This window comes from Hyperolius riggenbachi, chromosome 12, assembly GCF_040937935.1.
Source record: "Hyperolius riggenbachi isolate aHypRig1 chromosome 12, aHypRig1.pri, whole genome shotgun sequence".
Taxonomy (NCBI): Eukaryota; Metazoa; Chordata; class Amphibia; order Anura; family Hyperoliidae; genus Hyperolius; species Hyperolius riggenbachi.
This window is the reverse complement of record NC_090657.1, coordinates 124059362-124086083: the sequence shown is the minus strand read 5'-3', so window position 1 is coordinate 124086083 and position 26722 is coordinate 124059362.

The following is a 26722-nucleotide window of genomic DNA, read 5'->3' as shown; positions in this document are numbered from 1 at the left end:
GAAAGTGAGGAGGAATATGGCATGCGGAGATCGGCAGAGGACAACAGAGAGCGAAGCCCGCTGAAGACGCCACAAACTTCTGGATTACAACGCGATTCCGTACGGAAATCCGACTATATACGAAAATTCGAATCCGACCGCATACGGAAATCCGAATCTGGAGACCCCAAGGTAGGACTCACACCGCACTCTACTCCTAGCCCATCTGAACAGCAGTCCCACCCAACCACCTATCCCGAACAGCAGACGCTCGCTGAGCAACAACCTCATCCACCCATCCATCCATCCCCAACTGCACAACGTCACCCACCAGAAAACATATTTAGCACACTGGCCGCATTCCCTGCATCTGAAGAACCTATGTCACAGCAATTCTTCAAAAACTTTATGCTCTCCTTCAGCCAGATGCTAAGTGACAATATTACAGGCACCAGAGCAGACCTAAACGCACTCGCAGGCAATGTTGAGGTATTCGCTGCTGACACAGACCAGAGGATCTGCCTACTGGAAAATAAGGTGATTGAAATGTCCAAAAATTATAATGTCCTGGTGGATGCACATAAACAACTAGCGGATGAGAACAAGTGGATGAAGGAAAAGATAGCAGATGGGGAAGACAGAAACAGGAGGAATAACATAAAAATAAGAGGGGTCCCTGAAACTGTCGCCAATGACCAGCTGAATGCTTATGTAGCAGACATCCTACACGCCACACTTCCTGACCTCAATCAAAGTGAGCTCACAGTGGATAGGGCCCACAGACTTCCCAAACCGGCCCATCTAGGAAAGAACCTACCAAGAGACGTCATAACAAGGATCCATTTCTTTCATGTCAAGGAGAAGTTACTGGCGGCAACAAGAGAGGGAAAGAAACTTCCAGGAGAGTACAAAGACCTTTCCCTGTTCCAGGATCTATCTCAGGCTACATTGAAAACCAGAAGAGACTTCTCACAGGTGACAACTACACTGAGGTACAGAAAGATTCCTTACAATTGGGGGTTCCCCCCCAAACTGATAATTTTTGACCATGGTACCACACACATTGTTAAAACCCCTGATGAAGGCCTTGATTTGCTGGCCAAGTGGGAGATCCCTGTTTTCATCCCAAGAGATCCAGTCAGAGACAGATCATTCCGCCCTCCTATCTCTCCCAAGCCGAGACAACTCCCAACATCGATGGACACCACCCCACCTTTGAACGTAGAAGAACAACTCAAAGCTGGGGAAGCCACGGGTACCACCTGAACTATGGGTGATCCCCCACGGAACTTTCCCCCAACTAGACTTACCCCCTTAGGAATTCCTTTCCTGTAGGTGGTCAGTCACACTGGACGTCCACACCGGTGGACACTGACCGTAAGGTCATTGACTGTTTTTTGGAAGTTTAGACTTCCTGTTCTTTTTCTGTACTTCCTATTAAGTTTATTGTTATAGTTATTTCTTATCCTTTCTCTACCCCTCTTTAAGGAGTAGAGACACAGGGTTGGGTCAATTTAAGGGGGGTACGCACGGGTAGAACCGGATGCCTCTGCGTGCCCACCTCGGCCTTACCCTGACTTCTCTTCTGTTTCCTTTATTATTTTTTATTAGTATTAAGGTTTGCACACTGTCATGTCCACTAACTAAACTCTTTTTCCTCAGAGCCGAGATATACGGACGTTCTGGTAAGATAAGGTTTTATGATAACAACTCATGTTTTCTGCTTTTTCTATTTTATCTGTTTGATAAAGGGGACGTTTGCTTCATAGGTATTTTACAGCATAATACGAGGTATCATGAGTGATTGCCAACTTTTGTCTCTGAATGTCAGAGGGTTAAACTCTTATAGGAAAAGATATTTACTAAATAAACTAACCAAAGAACAAAAACCAGACATTATTTGTCTACAAGAAACTCATTTATCAAAAATATCTGCATCTAGATTAAAAATCCACAACTATTCTACGGTTTTCCACTCAACATTCAGAGATAAAAGGAAAGCGGGAGTTTGTATCGCAATCAGGGATACTCTGGGACTGGTGGTGGAGAGGTCACATTGTAGTGAGGACGGTAGATTGGTGATGATTGCTGGGACTATTAACTCCCAAAATTTTACGTTTGCCAATATTTATGCCCCCAATCACCATCAAGTTAAATTTCTTAATAAAACATTCCAAAAAATACAAAAATTCCAAAAAGGTAATTTATTTATAGTAGGAGACATGAATGCAGTAGTCGACCCCCTATTAGACTCAACATCACAAACAAGAAGAGCCCAATCCATACTCCTGCCCTCACTAATCAAGAATGAATTATTTGACACTTGGAGGTGTATTCACCCCAAGGAAAAGGGTTACAGTTTTTATTCGCCAATCTACCAGTCCTTCACTAGGATAGACCATTGTTTAACCGACAGATTCTCTCTACCACTGGTCTCAGACATTACTATTGGTTCAAGAATTTGGTCCGATCACTCCCCTCTCACAGTCAAATTCTACTTAAAAGACGCTTCCCCCAAACAGACCAACTGGAAACTAAACAAATTTCTAATTAACTCAGAACACATTTTTCCCCTTATAAAAAACGAATTGCTGGAATATTTCCACTTTAATGATGCTAGTGTAACCTCCAGGGTCTCCTTATGGAATGCACACAAGGCATTCATGAGAGGAGTTCTCATGAAACAAGGAGCTATACACAAAAAGAAAGTAAGAGAAAAAACAGACCTTTTATTAAACAAAATCAGATCATTGGAAGTGGAGATATTCAGCAAAAATAAAAAAGGACTGACCAAGGAACTGGAGGAGAGGAGACAGGAGCTGGCAGAGTGTATGTACTATGAGTATGATAAATGGCAGACTAGACTAAGAGAGGATTGGTACCATGGAGGAAACAAAGCTGGTAAAGCAATGGCCCGGAAGATCAAAGGCCAAAGAATTTCCCAAAGAATTTTGAAGATGAAACATCCCCTAACAAAAACAGAAGTGCATCACCCTAAAGATATAGTAGAAGCGTTAGCCAAGTATTATGAAGGCCTATATAATTTAGAATTAGACCCCAACATCCCCTCCCCAACCCCACAAAAAATTGATAAATATTTAGATAAAGTAAACCTCCCCTCACTATCTGATTTTGAAAAGAAATATCTTTCTACCCCCTTTTCCCAAGCTGAAGTAGAAAATGTCATTAACACCTTAAAAAGAGATAAAGCCCCAGGCCCAGATGGTTACATAAACGATTATTATAAAAAATTTGTCAGTATCTTATCCAAGCCCCTAACTAATATGTTTAACGAAATAGCCACCCAACGTAGTTTCCCCAAAGAATCTTTAACCGCCTTCATATCCACTATCCCTAAAGAAGACAAAAACCCTGCAGACCCCAGTAGCTATAGACCTATTTCACTCCTCAACACTGACGTAAAGATATTTGCCAAAATTATTGCTAACAGATTATCCCCCCTAATGCCCCAGCTTATTAATTCAGACCAGGTAGGTTTTATTAGAGGTAGGTCAACAAACGACGGCACAAGAAAGGCCCTCGCCATACTCCATCAGATCAAGCTCTGTCAGACGCCTACCCTCCTCGTCTCTTTAGACGCGGAGAAGGCGTTCGACAGAGTTAACTGGCTATATATGTCCAGAGTTCTTTCCAAATTTGGAATACCAGACTTCCTCCATGGTGCCATCCTAGCGTTATATACCTGCCCATCCGCTTGTGTTGCCTCTTCTGGCTCTGTCTCCTCACCTTTTAACATCACCAATGGTACCCGCCAGGGTTGTCCTCTCTCCCCCTTAATTTTTAATTTGACATTGGAACCCCTTGCACAAAAAATTAGAAATAATCCCAATATCCACGGTATTAAGATTGGTAACTATTCCACTAAATTAGGCCTCTACGCAGACGATGTGATACTATTTATCCAAAAACCCTCGATATCACTGCCAAATGCAACAGAGGAACTTGATGAGTTCTCAACAGTATCATATTACAAGCTCAATGAGCAAAAGACGGTCATTCTCCCTTGCTTCATACCTGCTAAGATGAAAGAAACTCTTAAGCAGTCCTGCCAGTACACCTGGAACGAGAAATCCATTAAATATCTTGGTATCCAACTCACCCCAACCATTGCACAGATTTATAGAGAAAACTACGGCCCTTGGTTATCCAAAATTAAAGATAAGTTAGAATCCCTTTCCAAAGTAGAATTTTCATGGCTAGGTAGAATTGCAGCATTTAAAATGATGATCCTTCCCCAACTCCTCTACCTGTTCCGGAATCTCCCAATAAGAGTTCCCCAAAAATTCTTCACAGAATTACAAAAACAATTAAATCGATATTTTCTAAGAAACAGAAAGGCCAGGTTCTCCAATAAAATATTAACATCACACATCTCCAATATGGGTCTAGGTGCACCAAATGTGGAACTTTATTACAAGGCCACAGTTCTGGACCAATCCAGGTCAATCTGGATAAAAGATTCCACAAAACAATGGGTTGTTATTGAGGAAGAGCAACTACCACTAAAATCATTTAGAGAGTTTCTAGAATCCAGATTGACCTGGAAAATCCAACAACATATCCAGAACCCTGTCACTGCCAACTCTCTTAGACTATGGAAAGAACTAACTAACTTGAGCAAAAACGAGACGATGGCAGTGACAGTACCAACTTCCCTAGACACTTTGCATGCAGCTATAAAGAACTTGAATTTGGAGACCTGGACTGACCATGGATTAAAATCCATAGAAGATCTGTTGGGAGATTCCGGAATAAGATCCTTTGAAGACTTAACAGAAACATATGGAATCCCATCAACAGAGAAACCCACCTATGATAGAGTAGCTAGATTTTTTAATAAACATCCTTATACCCCCATCACCTTAGAACCCAAAATTATAAAACTCATTCAATTAGAAAACACTCATTTAAAAGGAACCTCAATATTTTATAGAACTTTACTAGACCTAAAAGAAACTTTCCCAAAATGGCAACTAACCAGGTGGCAGGACTGGCTGGGAGATGAAGCTGAAGTGGGTGTGGAGGAATGGGAGATGGCCGTCAAAGCACTCAAAAAGGTTTCTCACTGTGTGGGACACCATGAGAGTTTACTTAAAAGCATTTGGCGGTGGTATCTAACCCCCGAAAAGATAAGTAAATTTGATACCCATACATCCCCCCTGTGTTGGAGGGGCTGCAACCTGGCGGGTACCATGGAACATATCCTTTGGGAGTGCCCCAAGCTCCAGAACATGTGGAAAGATATTGGGACCTTTCTCCAACAACTCCCAATGTCTTTACAAACTATCCCCCCAGGCCTAGCGGTGTTAAATTTGGGTGCTCATTCTCTTCCCCCTCAGGAAAGAATGATCATCACTCATGTATTTATAGTGGTGAGAGGATTGTTAGCTCTATACTGGAAAACCCCCTACATACCAACTTTGGAAGAAATCCTCAGAAGAGTAGAGTCCAATCTTTTGGCCGAAAAGGCCTGGTCCATCAGGTGTGGAAATGTAAATTCCTTTCTTAAGAAAGCCGCTCTCTGGCCAACAGTTTATTTGAGTTCCAAACTATCAGATTTTTAAACAATCTCACTTCTCTTCCTTATGTGACATCAGGATAAGTGTGTATGTTACTCGTATGATCTTACCAGCTCCTCCATCCCATTTGGTTCATCCTATATCTCTATCTTCTTTTTAAAAGCTCTAAATTATCTGGACATGACAGTGTGCATAGTAGAGTAGTTGAATAGAATAGGTTAGGTTTAGGTTTAGGTTTAGGTAGTTAGTAATCAGTATTGTACATCAACACAATATTTGGAATCCCAACCAACCAACCATACGACATAGGAAGTCACCCCCATGCATTGCCTATTCCTGGTGTGCAACCTGAGGCAATATGGTAAACCTGTATATGGGTCTTACTCCCTGGGATCTATGTGGAGGGTTAGTCCCTCATTTCCCAGGTTGAGAGAGACCTGCTGATCACAGAATCTACTTCCACCATCTTGCCATGCACACCTTGAGTAGGAGCTACTTCCCCTTCACAATCATTTCTCTGATTTCTACATGTCAAATGAATATTTGGCATTCAGACTAACCAATTGACCCCAACTCAAGTAGTCAGATGTGTCAGTCATTATAACCAAACATTACTAACTCCAACACAATTGCAGTATACCACATTTAACAATAATTTAACAATTTTTTGATTTACAAGACCCCACAGGGAATCAGAAACCCATAGTATATAATTTAAAATAATTAAAATAACTTTGTATAAATTAATACTAAAATAATACACAATGATAGTACTCAATGATAGTTGGAAAAATTAAACATAGCTCAACATAAGAATATGGAAAATTGTTTAGATCACATTATACGCATTTACGCGCTCTTCGACAATGCTCATTGCGTACAATGTACAATCACTACAAGTAGCTACATACCAAATACGCGTTCTAAACCGGTTCTACGCGTATTTTCCCAACAATTAGATACCTCCACTATCCTCCCCAAGGTAAAACTTTAATAACTCAATACTTTATTACTCCTCATTAACTAGTCCCTTCTTTTTTCTTATGAAGGTTATAAAGATTTATGTACATATTTCCATATTATACTTTGTACCAATAAAGATAAGTCCTCTTAAAAACAACTAGAAACATCTGCTCAAAAAACAAATGTAAGTAATTTACATCAAAGCTCAATTTCAATTTCACCGCAATTGATCTACATTTGATTTCTGATATGCCTATCTACTTGTTTTTGCACTCACTGTTAAAATTTGAAAATTCCAATAAAAATACTATTGTTACTGGTTTAACATAGAAAACTTACCGTTGGCTCTAGATTCTAATCTATCACTCCGATTTGCAAACGGATTTCACTGAAGCTGTAACTTTCATCCCAGAACATAGTTTAGGGGCCATTACTTCTTCAACTATAGTCATTTCTCTTTCGATTGCAAACGTAACCAGTTTTTCAATGGTGTAATGGTTTAACATAGAAAACTTACCGTTGGCTCTAGATTCTAATCTATCACTCCGATTTGCAAACGGATTTCACTGAAGCTGTAACTTTCATCCTAGAACATAGTTTAGGGGCCATTACTTCTTCAACTATAGTCATTTTTCTTTCGATTGCAAACGTAAGCAGTTTTTCAATGGTGTAATGGTTTAACATAGAAAACTTACCGTTGGCTCTAGATTCTAATCTATCACTCCGATTTGCAAACAGATTTCACTGAAGCTGTAACTTTCATCCCAGAACATAGTTTAGGGGCCATTACTTCTTCAACTATAGTCATTTTTCTTTCAATTGCAAACGTAACCAGTTTTTCAATGGTGTAATGGTTTAACATAGAAAACTTACCGTTGGCTCTAGATTCTAATCTATCACTCCGATTTGCAAACGGATTTCACTGAAGCTGTAACTTTCATCCCAGAACATAGTTTAGGGGCCATTACTTCTTCAACTATAGTCATTTTTCTTTCAATTGCAAACGTAAGCAGTTTTTCAATGGTGTAATGGTTTAACATAGAAAACTTACCGTTGGCTCTAGATTCTAATCTATCACTCCGATTTGCAAACGGATTTCACTGAAGCTGTAACTTTCATCCCAGAACATAGTTTAGGGGCCATTACTTCTTCAACTATAGTCATTTTTCTTTCAATTGCAAACGTAAGCAGTTTTTCAATGGTGTAATGGTTTAACATAGAAAACTTACCGTTGGCTCTAGATTCTAATCTATCACTCCGATTTGCAAACGGATTTCACTGAAGCTGTAACTTGCATCCCAGAACATAGTTTAGGGGCCATTACTTCTTCAACTATAGTCATTTTTCTTTCCATTGCAAACGTAACCAGTTTTTCAATGGTGTAATGGTTTAACATAGAAAACTTACCGTTGGCTCTAGATTCTAATCTATCACTCCGATTTGCAAACGGATTTCACTGAAGCTGTAACTTTCATCCCAGAACATAGTTTAGGGGCCATTACTTCTTCAACTATAGTCATTTTTCTTTCGATTGCAAACGTAACCAGTTTTTCAATGGTGTAATGGTTTAACATAGAAAACTTACCGTTGGCTCTAGATTCTAATCTATCACTCCGATTTGCAAACGGATTTAACTGAAGCTGTAACTTTCATCCCAGAACATAGTTTAGGGGCCATTACTTCTTCAACTATAGTCATTTTTCTTTCAGTTGCAAACGTAACCAGTTTATCAATGGTGTAATGGTTTAACATAGAAAACTTACCGTTGGCTCTAGATTCTAATCTATCACTCCGATTTGCAAACGGATTTCACTGAAGCTGTAACTTTCATCCCAGAACATAGTTTGGGGGCCATTACTTCTTCAACTATAGTCATTTTTCTTTCAATTGCAAACGTAACCAGTTTTTCAATGGTGTAATGGTTTAACATAGAAAACTTACCGTTGGCTCTAGATTCTAATCTATCACTCCGATTTGCAAACGGATTTCACTGAAGCTGTAACTTTCATCCCAGAACATAGTTTGGGGGCCATTACTTCTTCAACTATAGTCATTTTTCTTTCAATTGCAAACATAACCAGTTTTTCAATGGTGTAATGGTTTAACATAGAAAACTTACCGTTGGCTCTAGATTCTAATCTATCACTCCGATTTGCAAACGGATTTCACTGAAGCTGTAACTTTCATCCCAGAACATAGTTTAGGGGCCATTACTTCTTCAACTATAGTCATTTTTCTTTCAATTGCAAACGTAACCAGTTTTTCAATGGTGTAATGGTTTAACATAGAAAACTTACCGTTGGCTCTAGATTCTAATCTATCACTCCGATTTGCAAACGGATTTCACTGAAGCTGTAACTTTCATCCCAGAACATAGTTTAGGGGCCATTACTTCTTCAACTATAGTCATTTCTCTTTCGATTGCAAACGTAACCAGTTTTTCAATGGTGTAATGGTTTAACATAGAAAACTTACCGTTGGCTCTAGATTCTAATCTATCACTCCGATTTGCAAACGGATTTCACTGAAGCTGTAACTTTCATCCCAGAACATAGTTTAGGGGCCATTACTTCTTCAACTATAGTCATTTTTCTTTCGATTGCAAACGTAACCAGTTTTTCAATGGTGTAATGGTTTAACATAGAAAACTTACCGTTGGCTCTAGATTCTAATCTATCACTCCGATTTGCAAACGGATTTCACTGAAGCTGTAACTTTCATCCCAGAACATAGTTTAGGGGCCATTACTTCTTCAACTATAGTCATTTTTCTTTCCATTGCAAACGTAACCAGTTTTTCAATGGTGTAATGGTTTAACATAGAAAACATACCGTTGGCTCTAGATTCTAATCTATCACTCCGATTTGCAAACGGATTTCACTGAAGCTGTAACTTTCATCCCAGAACATAGTTTAGGGGCCATTACTTCTTCAACTACAGTCATTTTTCTTTCAATTGCAAACGTAAGCAGTTTTTCAATGGTGTAATGGTTTAACATAGAAAACTTACCGTTGGCTCTAGATTCTAATCTATCACTCCGATTTGCAAACGGATTTCACTGAAGCTGTAACTTTCATCCCAGAACATAGTTTAGGGGCCATTACTTCTTCAACTATAGTCATTTTTCTTTCGATTGCAAACGTAAGCAGTTTTTCAATGGTGTAATGGTTTAACATAGAAAACTTACCGTTGGCTCTAGATTCTAATCTATCACTCCGATTTGCAAACGGATTTCACTGAAGCTGTAACTTTCATCCCAGAACATAGTTTAGGGGCCATTACTTCTTCAACTATAGTCATTTCTCTTTCGATTGCAAACGTAACCAGTTTTTCAATGGTGTAATGGTTTAACATAGAAAACTTACCGTTGGCTCTAGATTCTAATCTATCACTCCGATTTGCAAACGGATTTCACTGAAGCTGTAACTTTCATCCTAGAACATAGTTTAGGGGCCATTACTTCTTCAACTATAGTCATTTTTCTTTCGATTGCAAACGTAAGCAGTTTTTCAATGGTGTAATGGTTTAACATAGAAAACTTACCGTTGGCTCTAGATTCTAATCTATCACTCCGATTTGCAAACAGATTTCACTGAAGCTGTAACTTTCATCCCAGAACATAGTTTAGGGGCCATTACTTCTTCAACTATAGTCATTTTTCTTTCAATTGCAAACGTAACCAGTTTTTCAATGGTGTAATGGTTTAACATAGAAAACTTACCGTTGGCTCTAGATTCTAATCTATCACTCCGATTTGCAAACGGATTTCACTGAAGCTGTAACTTTCATCCCAGAACATAGTTTAGGGGCCATTACTTCTTCAACTATAGTCATTTTTCTTTCAATTGCAAACGTAAGCAGTTTTTCAATGGTGTAATGGTTTAACATAGAAAACTTACCGTTGGCTCTAGATTCTAATCTATCACTCCGATTTGCAAACGGATTTCACTGAAGCTGTAACTTTCATCCCAGAACATAGTTTAGGGGCCATTACTTCTTCAACTATAGTCATTTTTCTTTCAATTGCAAACGTAAGCAGTTTTTCAATGGTGTAATGGTTTAACATAGAAAACTTACCGTTGGCTCTAGATTCTAATCTATCACTCCGATTTGCAAACGGATTTCACTGAAGCTGTAACTTGCATCCCAGAACATAGTTTAGGGGCCATTACTTCTTCAACTATAGTCATTTTTCTTTCCATTGCAAACGTAACCAGTTTTTCAATGGTGTAATGGTTTAACATAGAAAACTTACCGTTGGCTCTAGATTCTAATCTATCACTCCGATTTGCAAACGGATTTCACTGAAGCTGTAACTTTCATCCCAGAACATAGTTTAGGGGCCATTACTTCTTCAACTATAGTCATTTTTCTTTCGATTGCAAACGTAACCAGTTTTTCAATGGTGTAATGGTTTAACATAGAAAACTTACCGTTGGCTCTAGATTCTAATCTATCACTCCGATTTGCAAACGGATTTAACTGAAGCTGTAACTTTCATCCCAGAACATAGTTTAGGGGCCATTACTTCTTCAACTATAGTCATTTTTCTTTCAGTTGCAAACGTAACCAGTTTATCAATGGTGTAATGGTTTAACATAGAAAACTTACCGTTGGCTCTAGATTCTAATCTATCACTCCGATTTGCAAACGGATTTCACTGAAGCTGTAACTTTCATCCCAGAACATAGTTTAGGGGCCATTACTTCTTCAACTATAGTCATTTTTCTTTCGATTGCAAACGTAACCAGTTTTTCAATGGTGTAATGGTTTAACATAGAAAACTTACCGTTGGCTCTAGATTCTAATCTATCACTCCGATTTGCAAACGGATTTCACTGAAGCTGTAACTTTCATCCCAGAACATAGTTTAGGGGCCATTACTTCTTCAACTATAGTCATTTTTCTTTCAATTGCAAACGTAACCAGTTTTTCAATGGTGTAATGGTTTAACATAGAAAACTTACCGTTGGCTCTACATTCTAATCTATCACTCCGATTTGCAAACGGATTTCACTGAAGCTGTAACTTTCATCCCAGAACATAGTTTAGGGGCCATTACTTCTTCAACTATAGTCATTTTTCTTTCAATTGCAAACTTAACCAGTTTTTCAATGGTGTAATGGTTTAACATAGAAAACTTACCGTTGGCTCTAGATTCTAATCTATCACTCCGATTTGCAAACGGATTTCACTGAAGCTGTAACTTTCATCCCAGAACATAGTTTAGGGGCCATTACTTCTTCAACTATAGTCATTTTTCTTTCGATTGCAAACGTAACCAGTTTTTCAATGGTGTAATGGTTTAACATAGAAAACTTACCGTTGGCTCTAGATTCTAATCTATCACTCCGATTTGCAAACGGATTTCACTGAAGCTGTAACTTTCATCCCAGAACATAGTTTAGGGGCCATTACTTCTTCAACTATAGTCATTTTTCTTTCGATTGCAAACGTAACCAGTTTTTCAATGGTGTAATGGTTTAACATAGAAAACTTACCGTTGGCTCTAGATTCTAATCTATCACTCCGATTTGCAAACGGATTTCACTGAAGCTGTAACTTTCATCCCAGAACATAGTTTAGGGGCCATTACTTCTTCAACTATAGTCATTTTTCTTTCAATTGCAAACGTAACCAGTTTTTCAATGGTGTAATGGTTTAACATAGAAAACTTACCGTTGGCTCTAGATTCTAATCTATCACTCCGATTTGCAAACGGATTTCACTGAAGCTGTAACTTTCATCCCAGAACATAGTTTAGGGGCCATTACTTCTTCAACTATAGTCATTTCTCTTTCGATTGCAAACGTAACCAGTTTTTCAATGGTGTAATGGTTTAACATACAAAACTTACCGTTGGCTCTAGATTCTAATCTATCACTCCGATTTGCAAACGGATTTCACTGAAGCTGTAACTTTCATCCCAGAACATAGTTTAGGGGCCATTACTTCTTCAACTATAGTCATTTTTCTTTCGATTGCAAACGTAACCAGTTTTTCAATGGTGTAATGGTTTAACATAGAAAACTTACCGTTGGCTCTAGATTCTAATCTATCACTCCGATTTGCAAACGGATTTCACTGAAGCTTTAACTTTCATCCTAGAACATAGTTTAGGGGCCATTACTTCTTCAACTATAGTCATTTTTCTTTCAATTGCAAACGTAACCAGTTTTTCAATGGTGTAATGGTTTAACATAGAAAACTTACCGTTGGCTCTAGATTCTAATCTATCACTCCGATTTGCAAACGGATTTCACTGAAGCTGTAACTTTCATCCCAGAACATAGTTTAGGGGCCATTACTTCTTCAACTATAGTCATTTTTCTTTCGATTGCAAACGTAACCAGTTTTTCAATGGTGTAATGGTTTAACATAGAAAACTTACCGTTGGCTCTAGATTCTAATCTATCACTCCGATTTGCAAACGGATTTCACTGAAGCTGTAACTTTCATCCCAGAACATAGTTTAGGGGCGATTACTTCTTCAACTATAGTCATTTTTCTTTCAGTTGCAAACGTAACCAGTTTTTCAATGGTGTAATGGTTTAACATAGAAAACTTACCGTTGGCTCTAGATTCTAATCTATCACTCCGATTTGCAAACGGATTTCACTGAAGCTGTAACTTTCATCCCAGAACATAGTTTAGGGGCCATTACTTCTTCAACTATAGTCATTTTTCTTTCAATTGCAAACGTAAGCAGATTTTCAATGGTGTAATGGTTTAACATAGAAAACTTACCGTTGGCTCTAGATTCTAATCTATCACTCCGATTTGCAAACGGATTTCACTGAAGCTGTAACTTTCATCCCAGAACATAGTTTAGGGGCCATTACTTCTTCAACTATAGTCATTTTTCTTTCGATTGCAAACGTAACCAGTTTTTCAATGGTGTAATGGTTTAACATAGAAAACTTACCGTTGGCTCTAGATTCTAATCTATCACTCCGATTTGCAAACGGATTTCACTGAAGCTGTAACTTTCATCCCAGAACATAGTTTAGGGGCCATTACTTCTTCAACTATAGTCATTTTTCTTTCGATTGCAAACGTAACCAGTTTTTCAATGGTGTAATGGTTTAACATAGAAAACTTATCGTTGGCTCTAGATTCTAATCTATCACTCCGATTTGCAAACGGATTTCACTGAAGCTGTAACTTTCATCCCAGAACATAGTTTAGGGGCCATTACTTCTTCAACTATAGTCATTTTTCTTTCCATTGCAAACGTAACCAGTTTTTCAATGGTGTAATGGTTTAACATAGAAAACATACCGTTGGCTCTAGATTCTAATCTATCACTCCGATTTGCAAACGGATTTCACTGAAGCTGTAACTTTCATCCCAGAACATAGTTTAGGGGCCATTACTTCTTCAACTATAGTCATTTTTCTTTCGATTGCAAACGTAACCAGTTTTTCAATGGTGTAATGGTTTAACATAGAAAACTTACCGTTGGCTCTAGATTCTAATCTATCACTCCGATTTGCAAACGGATTTCACTGAAGCTGTAACTTTCATCCCAGAACATAGTTTAGGGGCCATTACTTCTTCAACTATAGTCATTTTTCTTTCAATTGCAAACGTAAGCAGTTTTTCAATGGTGTAATGGTTTAACATAGAAAACTTACCGTTGGCTCTAGATTCTAATCTATCACTCCGATTTGCAAACGGATTTCACTGAAGCTGTAACTTTCATCCCAGAACATAGTTTAGGGGCCATTACTTCTTCAACTATAGTCATTTTTCTTTCAATTGCAAACGTAACCAGTTTTTCAATGGTGTAATGGTTTAACATAGAAAACTTACCGTTGGCTCTAGATTCTAATCTATCACTCCGATTTGCAAACGGATTTCACTGAAGCTGTAACTTTCATCCCAGAACATAGTTTAGGGGCCATTACTTCTTCAACTATAGTCATTTTTCTTTCGATTGCAAACGTAACCAGTTTTTCAATGGTGTAATGGTTTAACATAGAAAACTTACCGTTGGCTCTAGATTCTAATCTATCACTCCGATTTGCAAACGGATTTCACTGAAGCTGTAACTTTCATCCCAGAACATAGTTTAGGGGCCATTACTTCTTCAACTATAGTCATTTTTCTTTCAGTTGCAAACGTAACCAGTTTTTCAATGGTGTAATGGTTTAACATAGAAAACTTACCGTTGGCTCTAGATTCTAATCTATCACTCCGATTTGCAAACGGATTTCACTGAAGCTGTAACTTTCATCCCAGAACATAGTTTAGGGGCCATTACTTCTTCAACTATAGTCATTTTTCTTTCAATTGCAAACGTAACCAGTTTTTCAATGGTGTAATGGTTTAACATAGAAAACTTACCGTTGGCTCTAGATTCTAATCTATCACTCCGATTTGCAAACGGATTTCACTGAAGCTGTAACTTTCATCCCAGAACAAAGTTTAGGGGCCATTACTTCTTCAACTATAGTCATTTCTCTTTCGATTGCAAACGTAACCAGTTTTTCAATGGTGTAATGGTTTAACATAGAAAACTTACCGTTGGCTCTAGATTCTAATCTATCACTCCGATTTGCAAACGGATTTCACTGAAGCTGTAACTTTCATCCCAGAACATAGTTTAGGGGCCATTACTTCTTCAACTATAGTCATTTTTCTTTCGATTGCAAACGTAAGCAGTTTTTCAATGGTGTAATGGTTTAACATAGAAAACTTACCGTTGGCTCTAGATTCTAATCTATCACTCCAATTTGCAAACGGATTTCACTGAAGCTGTAACTTTCATCCCAGAACATAGTTTAGGGGCCATTACTTCTTCAACTATAGTCATTTTTCTTTCCATTGCAAACGTAACCAGTTTTTCAATGGTGTAATGGTTTAACATAGAAAACATACCGTTGGCTCTAGATTCTAATCTATCACTCCGATTTGCAAACGGATTTCACTGAAGCTGTAACTTTCATCCCAGAACATAGTTTAGGGGCCATTACTTCTTCAACTACAGTCATTTTTCTTTCAATTGCAAACGTAAGCAGTTTTTCAATGGTGTAATGGTTTAACATAGAAAACTTACCGTTGGCTCTAGATTCTAATCTATCACTCCGATTTGCAAACGGATTTCACTGAAGCTGTAACTTTCATCCCAGAACATAGTTTAGGGGCCATTACTTCTTCAACTATAGTCATTTTTCTTTCGATTGCAAACGTAACCAGTTTTTTAATGGTGTAATGGTTTAACATAGAAAACTTACCGTTGGCTCTAGATTCTAATCTATCACTCCGATTTGCAAACGGATTTCACTGAAGCTGTAACTTTCATCCCAGAACATAGTTTAGGGGCCATTACTTCTTCAACTATAGTCATTTTTCTTTCGATTGCAAACGTAACCAGTTTTTCAATGGTGTAATGGTTTAACATAGAAAACTTACCGTTGGCTCTAGATTCTAATCTATCACTCCGATTTGCAAACGGATTTCACTGAAGCTGTAACTTTCATCCCAGAACATAGTTTAGGGGCCATTACTTCTTCAACTATAGTCATTTTTCTTTCAATTGCAAACGTAACCAGTTTTTCAATGGTGTAATGGTTTAACATAGAAAACTTACCGTTGGCTCTAGATTCTAATCTATCACTCCGATTTGCAAACGGATTTCACTGAAGCTGTAACTTTCATCCCAGAACATAGTTTAGGGGCCATTACTTCTTCAACTATAGTCATTTTTCTTTCGATTGCAAACGTAACCAGTTTTTCAATGGTGTAATGGTTTAACATAGAAAACTTACCGTTGGCTCTAGATTCTAATCTATCACTCCGATTTGCAAACGGATTTCACTGAAGCTGTAACTTTCATCCCAGAACATAGTTTAGGGGCCATTACTTCTTCAACTATAGTCATTTTTCTTTCGATTGCAAACGTAACCAGTTTTTTAATGGTGTAATGGTTTAACATAGAAAACTTACCGTTGGCTCTAGATTCTAATCTATCACTCCGATTTGCAAACGGATTTCACTGAAGCTGTAACTTTCATCCCAGAACATAGTTTAGGGGCCATTACTTCTTCAACTATAGTCATTTTTCTTTCCATTGCAAACGTAACCAGTTTTTCAATGGTGTAATGGTTTAACATAGAAAACATACCGTTGGCTCTAGATTCTAATCTATCACTCCGATTTGCAAACGGATTTCACTGAAGCTGTAACTTTCATCCCAGAACATAGTTTAGGGGCCATTACTTCTTCAACTATAGTCATTTTTCTTTCCATTGCAAACGTAACCAGTTTTTCAATGGTGTAATGGTTTAACATAGAAAACTTACCGTTGGCTCTAGATTCTAATCTATCACTCCGATTTGCAAACGGATTTCACTGAAGCTGTAACTTTCATCCCAGAACATAGTTTAGGGGCCATTACTTCTTCAACCATAGTCATTTTTCTTTCGATTGCAAACGTAACCAGTTTTTCAATGGTGTAATGGTTTAACATAGAAAACTTACCGTTGGCTCTAGATTCTAATGTATCACTCCGATTTGCAAACGGATTTCACTGAAGCTGTAACTTTCATCCCAGAACATAGTTTAGGGGCCATTACTTCTTCAACTATAGTCATTTTTCTTTCGATTGCAAACGTAACCAGTTTTTCAATGGTGTAATGGTTTAACATAGAAAACTTACCGTTGGCTCTAGATTCTAATCTATCACTCCGATTTGCAAACGGATTTCACTGAAGCTGTAACTTTCATCCCAGAACATAGTTTAGGGGCGATTACTTCTTCAACTATAGTCATTTTTCTTTCAGTTGCAAACGTAACCAGTTTTTCAATGGTGTAATGGTTTAACATAGAAAACTTACCGTTGGCTCTAGATTCTAATCTATCACTCCGATTTGCAAACGGATTTCACTGAAGCTGTAACTTTCATCCCAGAACATAGTTTAGGGGCCATTACTTCTTCAACTATAGTCATTTTTCTTTCCATTGCAAACGTAACCAGTTTTTCAATGGTGTAATGGTTTAACATAGAAAACATACCGTTGGCTCTAGATTCTAATCTATCACTCCGATTTGCAAACGGATTTCACTGAAGCTGTAACTTTCATCCCAGAACATAGTTTAGGGGCCATTACTTCTTCAACTATAGTCATTTTTCTTTCGATTGCAAACGTAACCAGTTTTTCAATGGTGTAATGGTTTAACATAGAAAACTTACCGTTGGCTCTAGATTCTAATCTATCACTCCGATTTGCAAACGGATTTCACTGAAGCTGTTACTTTCATCCCAGAACATAGTTTAGGGGCCATTACTTCTTCAACTATAGTCATTTTTCTTTCAATTGCAAACGTAACCAGTTTTTCAATGGTGTAATGGTTTAACATAGAAAACTTACCGTTGGCTCTAGATTCTAATCTATCACTCCGATTTGCAAACGGATTTCACTGAAGCTGTAACTTTCATCCCAGAACATAGTTTAGGGGCCATTACTTCTTCAACTATAGTCATTTTTCTTTCAATTGCAAACGTAACCAGTTTTTCAATGGTGTAATGGTTTAACATAGAAAACTTACCGTTGGCTCTAGATTCTAATCTATCACTCCGATTTGCAAACGGATTTCACTGAAGCTGTAACTTTCATCCCAGAACATAGTTTGGGGGCCATTACTTCTTCAACTATAGTCATTTTTCTTTCAATTGCAAACGTAACCAGTTTTTCAATGGTGTAATGGTTTAACATAGAAAACTTACCGTTGGCTCTAGATTCTAATCTATCACTCCGATTTGCAAACGGATTTCACTGAAGCTGTAACTTTCATCCCAGAACATAGTTTGGGGGCCATTACTTCTTCAACTATAGTCATTTTTCTTTCAATTGCAAACATAACCAGTTTTTCAATGGTGTAATGGTTTAACATAGAAAACTTACCGTTGGCTCTAGATTCTAATCTATCACTCCGATTTGCAAACGGATTTCACTGAAGCTGTAACTTTCATCCCAGAACATAGTTTAGGGGCCATTACTTCTTCAACTATAGTCATTTTTCTTTCAATTGCAAACGTAACCAGTTTTTCAATGGTGTAATGGTTTAACATAGAAAACTTACCGTTGGCTCTAGATTCTAATCTATCACTCCGATTTGCAAACGGATTTCACTGAAGCTGTAACTTTCATCCCAGAACATAGTTTAGGGGCCATTACTTCTTCAACTATAGTCATTTCTCTTTCGATTGCAAACGTAACCAGTTTTTCAATGGTGTAATGGTTTAACATAGAAAACTTACCGTTGGCTCTAGATTCTAATCTATCACTCCGATTTGCAAACGGATTTCACTGAAGCTGTAACTTTCATCCCAGAACATAGTTTAGGGGCCATTACTTCTTCAACTATAGTCATTTTTCTTTCGATTGCAAACGTAACCAGTTTTTCAATGGTGTAATGGTTTAACATAGAAAACTTACCGTTGGCTCTAGATTCTAATCTATCACTCCGATTTGCAAACGGATTTCACTGAAGCTGTAACTTTCATCCCAGAACATAGTTTAGGGGCCATTACTTCTTCAACTATAGTCATTTTTCTTTCCATTGCAAACGTAACCAGTTTTTCAATGGTGTAATGGTTTAACATAGAAAACATACCGTTGGCTCTAGATTCTAATCTATCACTCCGATTTGCAAACGGATTTCACTGAAGCTGTAACTTTCATCCCAGAACATAGTTTAGGGGCCATTACTTCTTCAACTACAGTCATTTTTCTTTCAATTGCAAACGTAAGCAGTTTTTCAATGGTGTAATGGTTTAACATAGAAAACTTACCGTTGGCTCTAGATTCTAATCTATCACTCCGATTTGCAAACGGATTTCACTGAAGCTGTAACTTTCATCCCAGAACATAGTTTAGGGGCCATTACTTCTTCAACTATAGTCATTTTTCTTTCGATTGCAAACGTAACCAGTTTTTCAATGGTGTAATGGTTTAACATAGAAAACTTACCGTTGGCTCTAGATTCTAATCTATCACTCCGATTTGCAAACGGATTTCACTGAAGCTGTAACTTTCATCCCAGAACATAGTTTAGGGGCCATTACTTCTTCAACTATAGTCATTTCTCTTTCGATTGCAAACGTAACCAGTTTTTCAATGGTGTAATGGTTTAACATAGAAAACTTACCGTTGGCTCTAGATTCTAATCTATCACTCCGATTTGCAAACGGATTTCACTGAAGCTGTAACTTTCATCCTAGAACATAGTTTAGGGGCCATTACTTCTTCAACTATAGTCATTTTTCTTTCGATTGCAAACGTAAGCAGTTTTTCAATGGTGTAATGGTTTAACATAGAAAACTTACCGTTGGCTCTAGATTCTAATCTATCACTCCGATTTGCAAACAGATTTCACTGAAGCTGTAACTTTTATCCCAGAACATAGTTTAGGGGCCATTACTTCTTCAACTATAGTCATTTTTCTTTCAATTGCAAACGTAACCAGTTTTTCAATGGTGTAATGGTTTAACATAGAAAACTTACCGTTGGCTCTAGATTCTAATCTATCACTCCGATTTGCAAACGGATTTCACTGAAGCTGTAACTTTCATCCCAGAACATAGTTTAGGGGCCATTACTTCTTCAACTATAGTCATTTTTCTTTCAATTGCAAACGTAAGCAGTTTTTCAATGGTGTAATGGTTTAACATAGAAAACTTACCGTTGGCTCTAGATTCTAATCTATCACTCCGATTTGCAAACGGATTTCACTGAAGCTGTAACTTTCATCCCAGAACATAGTTTAGGGGCCATTACTTCTTCAACTATAGTCATTTTTCTTTCAATTGCAAACGTAAGCAGTTTTTCAATGGTGTAATGGTTTAACATAGAAAACTTACCGTTGGCTCTAGATTCTAATCTATCACTCCGATTTGCAAACGGATTTCACTGAAGCTGTAACTTGCATCCCAGAACATAGTTTAGGGGCCATTACTTCTTCAACTATAGTCATTTTTCTTTCCATTGCAAACGTAACCAGTTTTTCAATGGTGTAATGGTTTAACATAGAAAACTTACCGTTGGCTCTAGATTCTAATCTATCACTCCGATTTGCAAACGGATTTCACTGAAGCTGTAACTTTCATCCCAGAACATAGTTTAGGGGCCATTACTTCTTCAACTATAGTCATTTTTCTTTCGATTGCAAACGTAACCAGTTTTTCAATGGTGTAATGGTTTAACATAGAAAACTTACCGTTGGCTCTAGATTCTAATCTATCACTCCGATTTGCAAACGGATTTAACTGAAGCTGTAACTTTCATCCCAGAACATAGTTTAGGGGCCATTACTTCTTCAACTATAGTCATTTTTCTTTCAGTTGCAAACGTAACCAGTTTATCAATGGTGTAATGGTTTAACATAGAAAACTTACCGTTGGCTCTAGATTCTAATCTATCACTCCGATTTGCAAACGGATTTCACTGAAGCTGTAACTTTCATCCCAGAACATAGTTTAGGGGCCATTACTTCTTCAACTATAGTCATTTTTCTTTCGATTGCAAACGTAACCAGTTTTTCAATGGTGTAATGGTTTAACATAGAAAACTTACCGTTGGCTCTAGATTCTAATCTATCACTCCGATTTGCAAACGGATTTCACTGAAGCTGTAACTTTCATCCCAGAACATAGTTTAGGGGCCATTACTTCTTCAACTATAGTCATTTTTCTTTCGATTGCAAACGTAACCAGTTTTTCAATGGTGTAATGGTTTAACATAGAAAACTTACCGTTGGCTCTAGATTCTAATCTATCACTCCGATTTGCAAACGGATTTCACTGAAGCTGTAACTTTCATCCCAGAACATAGTTTAGGGGCCATTACTTCTTCAACTATAGTCATTTTTCTTTCGATTGCAAACGTAACCAGTTTTTCAATGGTGTAATGGTTTAACATAGAAAACTTACCGTTGGCTCTAGATTCTAATCTATCACTCCGATTTGCAAACGGATTTCACTGAAGCTGTAACTTTCATCCCAGAACATAGTTTAGGGGCCATTACTTCTTCAACTATAGTCATTTTTCTTTCCATTGCAAACGTAACCAGTTTTTCAATGGTGTAATGGTTTAACATAGAAAACATACCGTTGGCTCTAGATTCTAATCTATCACTCCGATTTGCAAACGGATTTCACTGAAGCTGTAACTTTCATCCCAGAACATAGTTTAGGGGCCATTACTTCTTCAACTACAGTCATTTTTCTTTCAATTGCAAACGTAAGCAGTTTTTCAATGGTGTAATGGTTTAACATAGAAAACTTACCGTTGGCTCTAGATTCTAATCTATCACTCCGATTTGCAAACGGATTTCACTGAAGCTGTAACTTTCATCCCAGAACATAGTTTAGGGGCCATTACTTCTTCAACTATAGTCATTTTTCTTTCGATTGCAAACGTAACCAGTTTTTCAATGGTGTAATGGTTTAACATAGAAAACTTACCGTTGGCTCTAGATTCTAATCTATCACTCCGATTTGCAAACGGATTTCACTGAAGCTGTAACTTTCATCCCAGAACATAGTTTAGGGGCCATTACTTCTTCAACTATAGTCATTTCTCTTTCGATTGCAAACGTAACCAGTTTTTCAATGGTGTAATGGTTTAACATAGAAAACTTACCGTTGGCTCTAGATTCTAATCTATCACTCCGATTTGCAAACGGATTTCACTGAAGCTGTAACTTTCATCCTAGAACATAGTTTAGGGGCCATTACTTCTTCAACTATAGTCATTTTTCTTTCGATTGCAAACGTAAGCAGTTTTTCAATGGTGTAATGGTTTAACATAGAAAACGTACCGTTGGCTCTAGATTCTAATCTATCACTCCGATTTGCAAACGGATTTCACTGAAGCTGTAACTTTCATCCCAGAACATAGTTTAGGGGCCATTACTTCTTCAACTATAGTCATTTTTCTTTCGTTCCAAGGGTGTTTATTAAGATATGATTCAGTTAACAAACGAGTCAAAATATCAAAATTTCCCCACATGTGGGGAATATCTTACAGAACAGATAATCAGGGTCACATAAAACAGATGTTTTTCTTGAGAGCCAAAAACATACAAAAATGCGTACAAATAATACAAAGATATATCCAAAACCTCTTAACATACTTGCAATATAGTAAGGGGGGTAGGGGGGGTGGGAATAAGGGGGTGGCTAAGGGGGGGAAGGGTAGGGGGTGAAAGGATGGACCATGGGTGGGGACTCCACATCATGCCAATGGTACACCCAGTAGGATAGGGAGGAAAGGGTGTGGTGGTGGGGGGGGGGGGAAAGGAGGGGAGAGATAGGTCATAGGGGGTGGAGCGTGCACCCACCCAGCCGGTACTTTGATAAGCTTTCGTGTTCAGAATGAGCTATAAAAGACATAGAGTATGAGATATCTCACATGTTCAACTGCCAAACTAGCATGTATGTCGTTACCCAATAAGTATATGGTCAGAGACCCGGGGGATAGAGCTATCCTAGAAGGAGTGGAGGACGTATGAAAGGCCGGCATTGTCCTGCCACTCAATCCATGGATCCCATACTTTAAAAAAAATTTCAGTTGTATCAAAAATCTTAGCTCTAATATGCTCAGAAGTCATGGTGTTATTAAGATTGCGAAAGACCTCGTCCACTGACAGCCCAGTTGATTTCCATTTGGAGGCCAGGTGTCTTCTAGCTTGTGAAAGTGCGAATTGGACCAGTTTATGTGTGGCATATTTCACTGATTTAGGGCGGTTACCTAGTAAAATCACAGAAGGATCCATATCAGATTGTATACCAGTGATTAGTTGAATTTTACTCCAGATCCCTGACCAGAATGTGTGTGCCTTAGGGCAAGCCCACCAGATGTGCCACAAGGACCCAATCTGTCCGCATTTCCGGAAACAATATGGAGAGGCCGTTGAGTTGAAGATATGCAATTTGACGGGGGTGAGGTGAATTCTGTGGAGTAATTTGAATGATGTCTCTATAGACGAATAGAATAAGGAACCTCGTGTCAGTGATGTGCAACAATGGGTCCACTTGGACTCAGAAATCTCCATCCCGCTGTCCTTCTCCCAATCAATCTGGGCTTTAAGCTTGCCATCAATCGTGGGGTAAGAGAGGATTGCATATAGTTCTGAGATAAAGCCTCTGTCCATGGGCCCATTCTTGCACCTGACTTCAAAGGGACAGTACGTCAGGACTTCTCTTTTAGGATCCAGAGTGGACAAATACTTAAATATTAGGTCCAGCCTACCCAACTCTTCCCTGGGGACACTATGGTTCTTAATAAACTGGGCGGGAGTGGAGATTTTGAAAGAACATAGAAATTTCCCCACAGTCTGAAATCCTTTCGTATACCACCATTTGAATTGGTTCATGGATTGGCCCGGTACAAAGTCCGGGTTGCGGAATATTTGGGTCATACACGAGGGTGTGGATTGCAATCGCATAACAAATCTAATTTTAGACCACAGGCTAAGTGAGTGGGCTGAGACTGGGGAGAGCTTCCTAATTTTAGCAATCGGGATCTTCTTGGCCCACATCAAACCTGCTAGAGATAGGGGAGACACTAGCTGTGATTCAATTTCCACCCATAATGGGGCTATCAGTGGGTTGGCATTCGCTGTTGCTAACTGAGCTATCTGGGCCGCTTTATAATAATTAAATAAAAGTGGAGCATTAAGTCCTCCAAGGTCTCTGGGCCTGGCTAGCGTAAGATATTTTATTCTGGCCTTCCGCTTCCTCCATATAAACTTTTGTATCAGCGTTTGCAAGTGCTGAACCGGGCCTTTCGTTACAGCTACGGGGATAGTTCGGAATAAGTACAGCAACCTAGGTAGGAGCGTCATCCTGACGGCTGAAATCCGTCCGAGCATGGACAGGGGATAGTCCTCCCAGCTCTCCAGATCATGAGTCAATCTAGAATACATTGAGGGATAATTTAATTTATAGAGGTTAGAGGGGTCCGCTGCTAGCTTGATGCCCAGGTATTGGATAAATTGAGATTGAAATTGCAGCCCATATCGCTTGGCCAAAAGTGCCGCGTCTGTCCGGTCCATTTTTGAAATCATAAGTTCAGATTTATCTAAATTTAAACGGAACCCAGAGAAGGGCGAGAAGTTTTCAATCTCCTCCAACAACTTTGGGATCGAGTCATGGGGCGAGGTAAGGGTCAAGAGGACATCGTCAGCGAATAGTGATGTTTTATATTCCCTGGACCCCACCCTCACCCCCACTATTTCGGGGTTCCGTCGGATCTTTTCTGCCAAAGGTTCCATCATAAGTGCAAATAATCCCGGCGATAAGGGACATCCCTGCCGTGTGCCCCTCTGGATTGAGAATGATCGTTTAGTGATGGAGGGCATCTTCAGGGTGGCAGTAGGCCGTGAATATAGTGCCGAGATGGCCTTCAAATAATTTCCGTGCACCCCATATTTTTGCAGGACCGCCTCCATGTATGGCCATCGTATCAGGTCAAATGCCTTCTCCATATCAAGAGCCAAGATGGCCACACATGTGGCGGTCTGCTTACAATAATGTTGCAGGGTAACAATCTTACGGATGTTGTCAGGGGCTTGCCTTTTTGGCACAAAACCAACCTGGTCTCTGTGGATTAAAGCCGGCAGGATGTTATTAAGTCGCTCCGCTAGTATAGCCGTAAATAATTTATAATCTACCCCCAGGAGGGATATGGGGCGATAATTTTTGGGGAGTAATAAATCTCTTTGTGGTTTAGGAATCATCACAACTGCTGAGGACAGAAAGTCTGTGGGGGGTATATTTCCCTGCATCAAATAATTAAAGCATTTTTGGAGGTGGGGGGATAAAAGGGCCCCGTACTTTTTATAGTATATGGGGGAGAAACCATCGGGTCCAGGGGCTTTTGCTCTTTTAAGCTTCTTAATTGCCAAGTGAATTTCCTCCTGGGTTATGTCAGCATTCAACATCTTAACTGTGTCCGCGGTCAGGGTCTTTTTAATAGTGGAGTCTAAAAAATTTTGTCTGCTCTGAGCGTAGGTATTATCATCTTTATCGCTATATAACTCCTTATAATAGTCAGAGAATATTTCATATATCGTATCTGGATTGGAAGTAACATTTCCATCCTTGCCCCTAATTTTAAGGATTCGGTTGACGGTCTGTTGGGCCCGAAGTTTGGCTGCTAGCCATCTTTTAGGTTTATTTAGCTGATCGTATGAGGCCGCAGCAGTCCATCTAAGAGCCTTTTCTGTTTCTGAGTTGAGAAGGGCATCAGCCTGTAATTGCAAATCTTGAATTTGTTTTAGAAGGAATCTTGATGGCTGCAGCGTGTTAACCATATGAAGCTTATGCAGTTTAAATTCAATATCGGAAATAATCTTATTTCTATCTCTCTTGAATTTGGAGGCTGCCTGGATCAGATCACCTCTCACTACCGCCTTATGCGCTAGCCACACTGTCATCGGGGATATGTCTCCTGTATCGTTTATACGAAAGTATTCAGAGATCGTATTCTCGATTCCACTACTAATATCTGAATTATATAGAAGGGCCTCATTCAGACGCCAGGGGGCTCTGGATGTTTTAGGTGTCAATGAATTTAGAGCTATAAGAAGGGGGTCATGATCCGACCACGGACACAGCAGATTTCTGGCGTAAATCAGGGAGGGAAGACTAGTGAGTGATATAAGTATGAAATCGATCCTGGAGTATGAATTATGGGGGGCCGACATATATGTGTAACCTCTTTGTTTGCCATTGCTCTCCCTCCAGGAGTCCACCAAAGAATGAAGCTTAAGTATTTTTTCAAAGATAGCTTTCGCTCTTTTAGCTTCCGTTGATCTCTGCGGGTGCGTTCTGTCTAAATTATTGTTTGGGGTAATATTAAAGTCTCCCGCCCAGATCAAAGTATCAAACTTCAAAGTTAAAAGAATGTCCGATACTCCGGAAATAACCTCCGTGGTCCGGTCAGGGGGGGCGTAAATGTTTGTAATGCAAAGTGTTTTGTTTTGATACTGACCAAGGAGAATACAATGTGTTCCCTCGGAGTCAGTGAGGCAAGAGCTTACCTCAAAAGGAAACGAGTTCGCCAAGAGAATAACCACTCCTCTTTTTTTCTGGGTGTAGTTTGAACAGAATGCTCTTTTATATTTGGGATGAAAGAATTTAGGATATGATTTATTAGTGAAGTGGGACTCCTGGAGACAGATCACGTCTGGGGAAGATCGGGCCAGCTCAACAAGTGCCTTCTTTCGTT